This window comes from Argiope bruennichi, chromosome 5 (genome assembly GCF_947563725.1).
Source record: "Argiope bruennichi chromosome 5, qqArgBrue1.1, whole genome shotgun sequence".
Taxonomy (NCBI): domain Eukaryota; kingdom Metazoa; phylum Arthropoda; class Arachnida; order Araneae; family Araneidae; genus Argiope; species Argiope bruennichi.
Window position 1 is genome coordinate 117,351,326 of NC_079155.1, and position 13,124 is coordinate 117,364,449.

The following is a 13,124-nucleotide window of genomic DNA, read 5'->3' on the forward strand; positions in this document are numbered from 1 at the left end:
ACATTTATTCAGTTCATGTTTTCACGTTCTTATATTTGAAGAGAAAATATTGTAATCGTCAAAAAATTTGAACTTGACATTATGACGAATATCCCCATTTCAGACCTCATTTAGTCTGAAATACTCATTTTTGGAATTATGTCTATCTTTATCTCCATCAGCAAACACGATAATCCCAAAACGCTTTGAACTAGAAGGGTGAAATTTGGGTTAAGTCATATCACTGACTCTCCGACCCGCCCGAAGGCACACGGATAAATAATACTGAATGACCGGACCGTCGAAACAGCAAAATTGGCGGGAACTGTGGTTGTGCCCTAAGGACCATCACCGGCCAAGGTACAACCCTTCCCGAAGGAAGGGTTGTACCTTGGCCGTCCCTTCATCGATGGAAGGAGCCAGATCTTTCACCTATTTATATACTCAACAGGGTGACGAGATCCAACCACCATACTGGAAGCATCTCATCCTCATTTCGAGGTGCCCCCCCCCCGGGGATTTGAAATTGGGTATGATCTTTACACCAAATTTGCAGATTTTTCTCAAATCTTGAACGAAATCCATTCAGAGAAAGTTTGTCTTCCAACCGCCCTATTACAATGTATTACAATATAAAAATAGCTAAATAGATAAAATCTAATATATAGATTTACCAGCCATAATTTTTACTTTTTCGCACATAAAGCATAAATAAAGTATTGTAATCGTTAAAAAATTCGAGGTGAAGGAAGACGAATCTCTACGTTTTAGACCTCTCTGAGTCCAAAAAACACATTTTTTGAAAAATATCTGTCTGTTTGTCTGTGACAAAGATTGATTGACAAGATGATTGACAGACATGATTTCAATTAGAAGAATGAAATTCGGTATATGGTCTTTACACCGAGCATGTAGATTTCTATTAAATATTAAGCAAAACCTTCTCAGAAGAAATCTGTCTGTCCGGCTGATCGAATATAATTTAGCACGATAACTACAAAATGAAGAGATCTAGATATATAAGATTTAGTACACAAAATCAACATCAATAGTTTAGACACCTATCAAATTTTCAGCCAGATCCAACAAGGGATTGACCGTCTGTCGGTCTGTACTTTCAAAAACATGTAAGACGCAATGACAATAACATTTGGTATGGGATTTCGTAACTACAATTGTAGTTCTTTGCCAAATTTTTGTTTCAATCTGTTTGGTAAAACAATTCCAAAACACAAATTCGATTCTCTTATAATATTAATCGCAAGCAAGGAATTAATCGCCAAATTATTCGCCAAGGATTGCACAACAGATTCAGTAAAAATGCTATATTCACGCCTAATGGTAATATTTCGCAACTATTGTACGCCAGTAGTTCTCTAGGATAACATATACGAGAAAATTTTAAGGAAACCATTTCCGCTTATTTCGTAAAAAACAACATCGCCAATTACCTGAATGTATAAAATAAAATAATATAACATATATGTCTCTTTTTATTGTTGTATAAATATATATACTTGCTCCTTCTTTTTGAATAAATTTGTATGTTCCAGCCAAGACACAGAATAAGTTTCATGGAACATCAATACAATTGCCTATTTAACGATTGATTAATATTTGCTACAAATACAAACTAAATCCATTCTGGCATTTCAGCTTTTTTATTTTTGTGGAGTGCTTTTAGTCTGTCGAAATATTTTCTACGTTAAAAAGATATAATCAGCCGTAAAACCTCATTAAAATCCTGAATACAAATAACAAGCCCATCGAAATCCTAACTATTTAAAATATTGGGAAAATATTTCGAGGACCACAATTGCAATATCAATCCCTTACTCTCATAACAGGTGACTTTCTTTGCTTCACTGGTTAAGGTAAATTTTGAAAAAATCAATTTAACTGATAAATGAAAAATCAACGAGGGCATGATTTTCCACCCTTGCTCATCCAACTGTGCGCCATATCCACGAAAATCTTTCAGTTACGCAAAACCAAATTATCTCGGATGAGTTCCTGAAGAGATTGATTCAGTGTTTGCTTCTTTCCCCTTCTTTCCATCGATGAGATTTTTCCTGAATGCCATGAAATTTGCATTCATTTCAGAATTGTTTCTGCATTGATTAATTTGTTTTAGTTTCTTTTTTAAAGCATTTTTTACACTGACATTGCCTAGAATTTATATATATATATATTTTTCAGTTATAGATTTAGATCATTTTGAAGCATTAGGCATTGCACAATATGAAGACGCTCTTTTAATAAACTGCACACTTTAGTTTTATATTTCAACGATTTTTTTAATTTAATAAATTAATGATATCATATTCAAGTTTTAATAATTCTGGGAAAACAGCTTTTTACTTATTTATTAAATGTACCCCCGGCTAGACAACTGCCATCCTGTTAACAAATCTCAGATTCGATTATCAAAGATTAATTAATGAAAACTATAATAGAAAAAACATTGGCAGCTTGCTTAATTCTTTAATTACTGGCCAGGTGCGTCCGACCAATATATTCTATATTGGTGGGTAGTTTTCAGTCTTAATCGGGGTACAAATTGTTAAGCGAGTTATCACCACGGTTTTCCTCTCTTTATATCTTACACCCCTCGTTTGGAATAGAAAATAATCCAAAATTATAAAATTGGAGTGAGTGGTTAATAGAGAAAGAGTTAGGAAATAAAAAAAGTTATCATTTACAGAGCACTGAAGTTGTAAATGTATAATGACATTAGAAATTGTACTCAGTTGCAATGGAATCTTCTCTATCCATTATATTCGTGAACACTCAAATCAAAACTAATCATTAAAATTGAAATGGAACAAATAGTGATCCTCTAACAAAAAAAGATGCAATGTCTTATGTAAAATAAAAATAAGGCTGAAAGAAAATATTAACAATAAATCTTCAACTGAAGTGAGAATGTTGTGACTTAACTATCTCGACTCATTAACCTTTGAAAAAATCCAGTAAGAAAAAAAAATATTTAAAAAGTTTATGATCTTATAACTAATTTTTATTCATGTTTAGCTTTATCCGCACACCGATAAATAAATCGGATAAAACATTAACATCAAATGTAGATGTATCAGTTGCTAGGCGCCAATACGGAAATTTCCCAACCCATTATGACGTAGATGAAAAGGACGGCGATATTTTTAACACTGTAACATACTACAGACAAGGTGGGCAATCATATATGGAATGATTTTTAATATTTATATAATAGTTTGAATCTATTTGTATTCTAAAATTATTTTCAAAATTCTAAAGTTATTTTCTAAATTCTATAATTATTTTCTAAATACTTAAAATTAACTTCCTCTTATCTTTAATATCTACATTGCCTGAGCTATTATTTTCCCACGATGCCAAGTGTTGATAACCAAAAATTCCTATACTTTTGCAAAATTCCATTCTAAAGTTACATAAGTTCAAAATACTTTCTCACGTGCTCTCTTCACTGTTTTCTGGGGCTATCTGGCTATAATTCTTGCAAAAAGAAATCTCAATAATGGGGAAAAAATCTAACTCCTTCAATAATAATATAAAGAATGAAAATTACTATCAAAGAAGTCTACGTCTATTTCTCTTTAAAGAAAAACCTTTTTACAAATATTTCATTAAAAAATTGTCATTAACCGAAGGAATAAAAATTCTTGAAAATTAATCCATAATTATAGTAATAATTTCCTTACTTGCATTGTAAGCATTTAATTATTATAAAAAATATATAAAAAAATTTAGCATTGAATGTTTTTATTTTGCATGATCTGTCAAGCAAAATATTAAGTAGCAAATAATGATTAATTATGCTTTAAGTAATGATTTATTAATCCAATATGTACATACATTATAAATAAAAAAAATTATTTCTTGCAAATTTATTTACTTGACAACTACGCTAATAACATTTGTTAATCGACCATCTATAACTCTTCTTCGCCCTAGCCGCCATAGGCATCTATCTAGTCTACTTAGATGCAAATACACCACTGTATTTTAGGGAGCACATAATAAATCGCACGTCATTCCATCAACATCAACACATTTAACTGTAATACCCTGAGAATAAGTATTTGCTCCATCTTTTATTTAACCCTTTCTCTTGCAATGAATGTGTCCGATTTATGCATTGGATTACAGGATTTTTGATTCTTAAGTCAAGTAGCAATTAATTTAAAAGTGAAAACTCACTTAGACATGCTTCATTACCTCAAATATTCGTTATGTTCTTATATGGATCGAAATAACAATAAATGTTCTGTACACAGGATGGAAGACTAAGGATTCATTTAACCTTCATTTGGGAAGTAACATAAATTCAGAGATCAAGAGGGTTAAAATTTCGCAAAAGTTACAAACCTTTAAATTGGCAACCAAACATTATTCTCATATTTGCTTTCCTGGTGAATCAATTAATACTTTGTATAAGTCGTTGGAAACACGAATATTCAAACTATGTTATAGTAATGGAAGGAATGATTGTAACATCTTTGATTTCGTTCGTCTGTGTAACATGCATGCAAAATTTATTCGAGTACAATTTTTTAAAATACGCTAATCTAATTTAAGTTGGAATTGCAACTTGAAAGGAGAAAAAGAAGTTACCATAAACAATGTAACGGCGATTTACCAAAAAACACATACTTATAAAAAATTCAACGATTTTAGAATTCCATAATTTATATAATAAATTCAGATTATGTTTACAGAAAGGGTTCATAGTATTCATTTTTATATTTTGCCTCAATGTGCATAAAAAATATTTAATGTAAAATGGTATTTTAAATCTAAACAACAAAATCTAAAATCATAAATCAAGACTACAAGACATTAATATTTCCTAAATGTTCCTAAAAATAAATAATATAAATTAGATTGGGCTTAAAACTTCAATTTAGAATCGAGGCCAATTTTAAAAGGTATTCCGGTTCTGAAACATTGGATTCTTATAAATAATACTTATTTAACCTTTGTTGCAACATTTGCATAGCTTTCTGGCAGATGCTGGCTTTACGAACAGAAAGAATAAAAAATAATTCCTCTCTAACAGAATTTACAAAAATCCCTATTTCATGTGAATACAAGATAAAATAAAATATTTTCAGTCAATAAAATCCCTCTCTGTTCTTTAAAAAAATCTCATTCTTGTTGTTAATAAAGTTTGTTATTAGCAAGGCTATTGATAAAAGCTTTCCGTACCAAATCAACAGTTAAGCAAGAGACGCGCGTGCGCACACACACACGCACGCACGCACGCGCACACACACACACAAATGAAAGGATTGGGGCAGAAATTCATAGATAGTTTTATGATTATTACGAAATATAATGAATTCTTGTATAACATGTTCCCACATAATGTGAATTAGTAAACACATTAAAAAATTTTAACTAATTCTTATATGACGTAATAATTGGTTCTTATATATCATGTTCTTATATGAAGTATTCTCGTATTAAGCTCAGGATAAAGCTAAAATTTTCATTATTTTAATTTTACTTAGAAAAGATTATTTATTGCTGTTTATGTATAAACAGTGAAGCTGCATGTAAAGGAAAAGAACATCTCACTTACAATATTTGTAGTTCAAAAAGAAATGTATCTGAATTTGCACAGATTCTTCCGAAAATGGACGCCTTGTTAAGCGTGCCATCTCCCCACTTCATGCGCAAGAAGCCGCTATACATTGTTTGCGGAATATTTTGGAATAACATTCGGGATTAATTTCTTGAAAAACGCTCTAAAATAGTTATTACGCTCTAAAATCATTTTTGAATTTTTGCTTTAAAAAGTTTGAACAGTAAACGTTTATGAAACCAAAATATACCAGTTAACTGACTAAAGCGTTTTAAAGATTGAAAAAAAAGAGGTATTTTTTTGTTAAAAAGTGATAAAAAGTGAAATTCTTTTAATTCAGATTAGACAATTTTACAGCAAATGATCTACGTGAAATTTTATAGATAGCTTAAAAAATATATTACCTATTTTCTGAACTAAAAGATAAGCTATATTTCTATTCACTCTTTAAATATTGGGTTTCAATTAGTAAATAATATGATTTTTTTTTTTTTTTTTTTTTTTTTTTTTTTTTTTTTTACATTGTGAAATATTAAAACATCTACAGAATATTTTTAAATGAATAGACTATTTATTCTCTTGTTCAGGAACTGCAGAACATATTAAGAAACTGTTATAATAAATTCGAACAAAAAATATACACTAGATTTTAATTTATGAGATTTCTTATTAAAAAAATTCTGCTAAAGATTATAATTTAAGAAAATTGGTTTTAAATATGGGAAATTATATTTATATAATATATATAAAATAGCATTAAAATATAGTACATAAATGCAAATGAAAAAATCCATGTAACTTCCCAAAAATGGGCTTAGAAATAAAATTTGAACAGTTTAATAAAAAAAATAAATTTCTAACATCAAATTTTTGAATTAAAATAAATTCATATTTAAGATATTAAATTTTAAAAAATTCATAATTTTGCCAAAAATCGACTTATTTAACGCCTTCGTCTCAGTTTCTTTCCATCATATATCCACAGGCCGAAGAACTAAATAGCCTATCATGCACAAGAACACTTTTTATAAGGCAAGTCCTCGTTAATGCCACTAATAATGCTCCTTCACAGCAAAATGAGTGGACAGCTTTACTTACCGCAGCGACAGCTCAGCAAAACAGAAAATGACTGGCGAAGGAAATCATGTTAGTTTTCATAGATGACTTATTCCTAAAATTCGCTCTGGTAAAAGCTTTTCACCAGTAATCCGCATGGAATGTCAACCCCAGTGCGGAAGTACTCCTGTGGGGAGTCAATCTCGAGAAACAATCGACAGTCGGTGTCCCAAAACGATTTCCAGACCTACCCCAGCACGGCAGCAGAAAGGGGGGAAGATCACTCCCTACGGTCCCAGTTACACCGAGGGAACAAAAGCGGCGCGATGGCACATTTTCCGAGTTCCTTGCTAGATGAGGTCTCTCAAAATAAACCGTTTCCCACCGTTCAAAGACAACCCTTTGTTCGGGGAATCGAGTAGAAGGGAACCAGTGAATAAACACACATACATCGTAGGGCAAAATTATACTTAACAGAATTACCATCTGTTAATGACACCTGGGCACGAAGTCACTGAACTTTTCGCAGATAAAATACCTCTCTTAAAGAAATTTTTTCAGGCTTTTAATGAAATATATATGCAAGCAATCACTTGGTTCAAAACAGTTTTATATCTTCAGTAATTATTTGTTCAGACTTTAAAATCAGATATTACACATTTTGCTTTAAATAGAAAATGGCATTTGTAAATAAATAATTAATAGAAGGTTAAAGAAAATTTTTGGGAGATAAATATTCGCATTCTTTTATTTAAGAGAGCTGTAAAAGCCACTAAATCACTATGTCTTAAAATAAAAGTGTCATTTGGAATAAAGGGGTTTTGTATTTTAAGTAATTATTTACTCAAACTTTAAAATCTAATAATACACAGTTTTCTTTAATTACAAAACTACGTTGGTAAATAAAGAATAAATAGATGCCAGTTTTTTTTCCTTTTTCGAATTTTTATTCTTTCATTTAGCAGTGCTGCTAAAAGCAAGTTATCAGTACATCTTCAGATAAAAGTGCCATTTGCATTAAAATAATTCTATATCTTAAGTAATCATTTGTTCTGATTTTAAAATGTGTTTACACTGTTACATTGTTCTCTTCAATTATAAAATGACGTTTGTAAATTAATAATAAAAGAAGAGGAAAACTGGCGCCTTATTACCGAAGAGACATATTCTTTGATTTAAGAACTCCATAAATATTTATATATATTTTTTGTATTCTATATATATTTTTACTTTTATACTATATATACTTATTACTATATATATTTTTACCATTCTATATATATTTTTTACTTTTTAGTATAAGAAGTATATAGTTAGTATTGTAATCATCCAATTCAAACTCGACAGTATAACGAATCTCCTCGTTTCAAATATACTTGAATCAGAAAAATACATTTTTAGCATTGTGTCCCTCTGTTTGTCTGTCTATGAATTCGATAACTCAAAAGTGCTTTGAGCTTCACAGATGAGATTTAGTGCATGGATTGGTGATTGAATTTGTAGATTTCTATCAAATTTTGAACAAAATCTAGTCACAGGAATTTTATCTGTCCAGCTGTTCGATTAAGAGGGAACTCCATAATTACAAACAGCAAGAATCCGTTGATAAAACTATATATCTAGGTTTAGTAACTAAAATATAAATTCTTATCAAATTTTGAACCAAATCTGTTTGTCTGTACTTTCGAATGCATGTAAAGCAATAATTCTTAAGCCTAATACCTTAAATCAATGAAATTCCATATGTTACCTTGTGAATACAATGCAGTTCCATGTCGAATTGTAGTATCAATCGATCTGCAAGAAGACTCCCATAACACATATTATCAGGACATATTCAGTAAGAATGCAAAATTTACTAAAAAGTTTATTTCGTAATTACAGCACATAAATGCAAGGTATTCGTGTCTTTTCCCAAGGCCAGGAATACCTTGGGCCATAGCACAATTTTATATGGGTAAACAATTGATTTTTGGGAAAAAGTTTCGGGAAGACCCCCCCCCCCTCTCTTGGCTGTTTTGAACACACTTGCTCTTTTTATCAGCTTAGGTACTATAAATAAATCCTATACATCTTATTATTAATATCGTTGCGTGATCATTTCTTTTCAATTTTTGTTTTTGAATTGCGGTTTCGCTGAAAAAGTGAAGGAAATGGATTCCTCTGAGGACCATCAAGCTGCCAACAAAAGCTATTTCACAGAGAAGGCCTCCCGGTTGGAAACTATGAGCTCGGTGACAGACTTGGCAATTTTCAGCTTTAGTTAGACAATGGAAAGTGACTACCGTGTTGGCTCCGCTCCAGTCCAAGCTTTCAAACTTAAGCGATTGTCACAAGGTTTCAAAAGCAATCCGATTTAATGAGGAAAAAAGAATAGAATGTCCATCTTGTTGAAAAATTTCTAAAAGTGAACTCACTAACCTCCTGCCTCAAAACCAAATCAAAGACAGAAAATTTGTAAATAAAAAACCGTAATACATTATTTAATCGATAATTACATGAATCTTTAAATTAATTTAAATAATTTTCTCTTAATTACTGTTTTTTAAGTTTTGGATAGAAAATATAAACATTAAGAAATAAAAAATCAAGAAATATAGACATTAATTTTAAAAAAATTCAATTCTGACATTGTTAGAGAATTTTTATAAAAGCCAATAGATATATATTTATATCCATTAGACAGATATTTTTGAAGAAAACACACACTTTACTTGAAAAATGCAAAAATTCACTGTAGTCTTCAAACAGTTTTTTAAAACCATCTAAATATATAAACGAATAGATCGATATTTTAAAATATTTAGGTAGGCTGCAAAACATGGCACTTTAGGAATGCTGAGAAAGAGACGGAGATATGGTGACATCATTGTCATAGCTTGCCTTTTTATTTGTTCTTAGCCTTTATTCAGGTGTAAAAAACTGTTTTTTACAAAAAAAAAAAAAAAAAAAAAAAAAAAAAAGACTGAAATAAGGCAGAAGTAGAATACCCAGCACTTCTTGCATGATGCGGAAGAGAGAAAAGCATGACAATGAAAGGATTCAAAACAAAACAACTAGAAAGGATGCAGATTAATTGGTAAGCCAATACATTAATGTCCTATTTCCAAGTACGTCGAAACAATGCCAATCATCAAAAACCTTGCCAAAACTCCGCCATCAATGTGTATATGAAATGGTAATGAAAGACTTTTAGAAGAAAAGACTTCTAAAATAAAGTGCCAAAATTGCATTTGGCAAAAAAAATCATCTCCAAAAATTTCAACTTTGGCGAACTAACATATAATGTAAATCAGGTCGATTGGTTTAGATCAGATAGAAAAAAAAATGTTACGTCAAAATAGGAAGGTCAAAGAATACATCTAATTAAAAAAAGATAGCTACATTTTAAGAAATGACGACGATTTGTATTTCTTATTGTGCTTATATTCACTAACTTCTGTATTGAAAGAGAAATTTTGAAGATGCGATACAGAAATTTATACTTATCATTTTACTGATGTGAACTTAAAATAAGTCTACTGGATTTTATTAAAAGCTCCTGTATAAAGAAACTTTTACAATAATTTATTGGATATTTGATTTTTATATGATATAAAGTTCTGCAATATATATATATATATATATATATATATATATATATATATATATATATATATATGAATAAGTATGCCAAGTTATTTCTTCCACACACACACACACACACATCTATTTTATTTTTTCTCTTAGTTTATGTTGATTGCAATAGTATGAAGATTACAAACTTATAATTAGGATTGTAAAATATTGCATTACAAAATTTATAAAAATAATTTTTATCTCCTTACATTTTCAAAGATCTTCTGCATGCAATTGAAAATCCCATAAATGAGAGTAGAAACTTTTAAGAAATAACTTAGCATACTTATTCATATCCTAATTTTAAATGGAAATGCCGGATTACCGAGGTGCCAGATTATACAGGGACCATTGAATATGACTGCACAACACAATGACGTACTCAATTTTGACTACACGCTGTTAGTGACAAAATTTGGTGGGAATTTTCTGCGAAGTTAAGAAGAGAACACGCACGTCCTAAAGGCTGCACGTCTATTTTTAATGTGTTTTGTATAATCATGTCATTTTGGTGTAGAAATTTCAAACGATGAAAATCATTTCGTAAATGAATAAGAAAAAAAAATGGAAACGAAAAATGATACACTAATCAGAATTTATAAAAAAAATTTAATTAATGCAGTTTTTTCCCCCTTCGCCGATCCGAAAAACTTCCTCTTTTTTAAATTAAAATCAGAATCATTCCGACGCGTTCGCTTTCTACGATATTCTGTTTCGCACAAAAAGAAAGAAGGGTATCTCATTCCCCCCCCCACACAAACAATCGATTCTCTCTCTTTCCCCCAGGAGAGTGCGTTGTTTTGCAATCTTCGGGAGGTGATTAAAAGCAAAGGATCTGAGCTCGCCTGCTTTTAAATGTTAATTAAAAAGCCGTTGGTGCAAAAATAACAGTATTCAGTATTTGTAATGCAAAATAAACCGTTTGATGAAAATAAAAATGATTTTCTGTCATTGTTATGAATGTTGGATTATAGTAACTGGTAGTCAGGATTTCCATTATCTTTAAAAAAACAAACAAATAAATTATTAATACTGATGTATATTATAATATCTTTATTATAATCGCTTTTTTGTAAACTCGTTTGTAATACCGTTTATTTTTTTAATGAGTAGTTTTATTATAATGCTATCATTAATTTCCATATTTTCTCTGATAGAAACGAATATAAGCGACTAACACTTTTATTCAAAATTTCATGTTTTATTGCTCTATGTGTTGTATATCATCTCACTGGGAAACTTTAAATGAAATATTACTATTAAAAATGCCAGCAAAAATCGGCAAAATTATATTTAAAGTAACTTTTTTTTTTCTCTCACACACACAAAAAACAACATTCTGAAGGTTAACCCTTTGCAAGCTGAAAAATAATAAGATGAATATAAGGATTTCTGTTCGTAAGAAAGATTTCTTTTTTCTTATGAAATCGTTTACTCATCTCATTCCTACAGAAAAAATTGTAGGTTTGTTAAAATTTCCAAAAATGAATGTGAAGGTTTTCGCTGCTCTACAGTTTTTACAATAATCCTTATCCAACGAGAATGTGAGAATGATGCCTTCTTCACAATGGCAGTTATGATGGACGCAAGAGTGCAAAGAGTTAATACGTCGTTCTAATCTTTAATTTAATGTCATTAGCAAACATTTGTTAAGAAGAACTGCTTTGGTAAAAAACTAATTTGTTGAAAAGAAAAGAAAGTTCTTTGGCATTTTGCTAGATAGAAATAATTTGTTCCTTTTTTCTGAAACGCAGCAGCAGCGAGTTTTTTATTATTATTTTATTAGTATTAAGGATCATGCTGTTCCAATAGTGCCGCAAAGTCTCTAAAAAAGATTTTATAATATATTTCATTTATCATATACTCTAATAAATCAATATTCAAATGCTTCCAATATCTTCGAAACGGCGATACCGCCTGGTATAATTTTCACGCTGTCCGGCTGATTAAACGAAATGTGTGTTTTTCTTAAAGAACCCAGTCAAATATTCTAAACTTCGATGAGGAACAGTTGTTCATTGGTTCATAAAGAATGTTCATTTCATAAACATTCTTTTGTAATTTTACAGTTTATGAAGAAACAACATATTATAAAATCTTATTGCATTGGCAGTTATTTATAGTTATTACAACCATATATATGATTAGTCGTAATAAGTATTTGATGTTATGCTTCTCATTAGATCTTTATTTTAGAGAAGCTCCCTTATCTGAAAATAGATCGATCCGAATACAATACAGAACGCTATCAGTTATATCACTAATAATGAAGAAGAATGTGTGTGTGTGTGTGTGTGTGTGTGTGTGTGTGTGTGTGTGTGTGTGTGTGTGTGTGTGTGTGTGTGTGTGTGTATTGGCACACACACATTTCTGTAGGCATTCTTTGACCCAGAGCTCTAAATTTATCATATATATATATACTTATACTAATATTTCTGCTTATTCAAATTTTGCTTTCAATCGTTAGTGCAGTAACTTTGCGCTGAGAGCAATGAATTTTTTTTAATGTTTACTATTACTGAAAATGAAACAAAACTAAATAAGAGTTCAAAATGTCATTCATTTATTATGTAAGATAACTGCCTACGTTCGAAGAGGTTTTATTTGAAAAATATGAAATATAACTTAATTACCAATTTTTTCATCATCAATATAATTCAAATACAAATAAGTATAGGACATGACCCAAGTTATAAAACATAAGAAAATACAGTAATTTTATACCAATGTTTCGAAAAAAAATTACAAATTTATATATTTACATTATTAAATACTAACGCTGGGTGTCCTTGCATAGGGGTAGCGCATGTTCACCATGATCTGGGCGTCCCGAGTTCGAATCCCGATTCGGGCATGGTTGTTCTTCATCTGTGTTCTATCTGTG

General features: G+C 30.3%; 1 protein-coding gene across 2 annotated transcripts in view; it reads right to left on the reverse strand.

The window, feature by feature from the left end:
- The window catches only part of LOC129968652 (voltage-dependent calcium channel gamma-1 subunit-like), an 86,280-nt gene that overhangs the window by 42,450 nt on the left and 30,706 nt on the right, over positions 1-13,124 (reverse strand). The window contains exon 1 of one of the 2 annotated variants that reach the window (XM_056082760.1): positions 6,665-6,945. The exons of the other annotated variant lie outside the window; for it this stretch is intronic. The gene's annotated coding sequence lies outside the window, so the exon portion shown is untranslated. Of the gene's footprint in view, positions 1-6,664; positions 6,946-13,124 lie in introns of those variants that run through there. 2 annotated transcript variants of the gene reach the window in all.